The 913-nt window shown below is 39.4% G+C and overlaps 1 pseudogene; it reads right to left on the bottom strand.

The window, feature by feature from the left end:
• Positions 1-375: 375 nt before the first annotated feature.
• LOC134912648 (5S ribosomal RNA) lies at positions 376-494 on the bottom strand (annotated as a pseudogene).
• Positions 495-913: the final 419 nt, after the last annotated feature.

The following is a 913-nucleotide window of genomic DNA, read 5'->3' as shown; positions in this document are numbered from 1 at the left end:
ATTTATAAAAAGTTTGTACACAGAAAAACACACAATAAAATGTCACCCCTTCATCCAGCGTTGTGAATTTTTTAGAATAATTACAGTTGAAAATGCAAATTTATATATTCATTAGGATGCCCCTGAGGGGAAAGTATTAAAACTAGAATATCATTGGATATTTCGGAGATGTGAAGAGAGGTAATGATCTTAATAATTAAGACTCAAATTTGTCCATTTAGGTAGTACCTTCTGTTAAGTGAAATCTCCTGGTACGAATTATTTGCTGCAAGTAAGTATAGTGTGACCTGAAAGAATAGGTTGGTTGGATAGAATAGGTGGTAAGGGTCACAGGTTGCTCCAACACTTCTGCTTTTTGTAATTGGCAAGAAGATATATTTACTGCACCCAATATTCCCTAGTGGTCTCCCATCTAGGTACTGATCAGGCTTCTCACTGCTTTGCTTCCAAGATCAGACAAGATTGGGCGTGACCAGTGAAATGAGGCAGTAAAATCCAGGTATAACATATGAGAGAGTGTATGGTTAATGACAAATACCAAGGATAGTAGTACTTTTGCTGTCCACAAGTTATGCACAGGTTCTCTGGTACTGAAGTATTGCAGAGAGATAATCCCCTGGCATATGGATGAGAGAGTACTGAAAGAGAATTGGATAGTGAATGAATAGGCTAAGGGCCCCGCCTTCTGCTGTCCACTGTCATATAATAAATATAGCAGACAGTGGATGAGAAAGGTGGGCTGGCTTAGTCTATTGAGCGGAAAAATTTGTGGGAAGGCTCTATGATCTCTTGATAAAGGTGCAAGTCCTTCCTAATGTGTGGAGGAAAAAAAGTAACATGTAAATACAAGCAGTGCTGTAACTAGGCATTTTAGCGCTGTGTGCAAAAAACGGCATTGGCGCCCCCCATGCAA

Source organism: Pseudophryne corroboree, chromosome 4 (genome assembly GCF_028390025.1).
Source record: "Pseudophryne corroboree isolate aPseCor3 chromosome 4, aPseCor3.hap2, whole genome shotgun sequence".
NCBI lineage: Eukaryota > Metazoa > Chordata > Amphibia > Anura > Myobatrachidae > Pseudophryne > Pseudophryne corroboree.
This window is presented reverse-complemented; position numbering and strand designations above follow the sequence as displayed.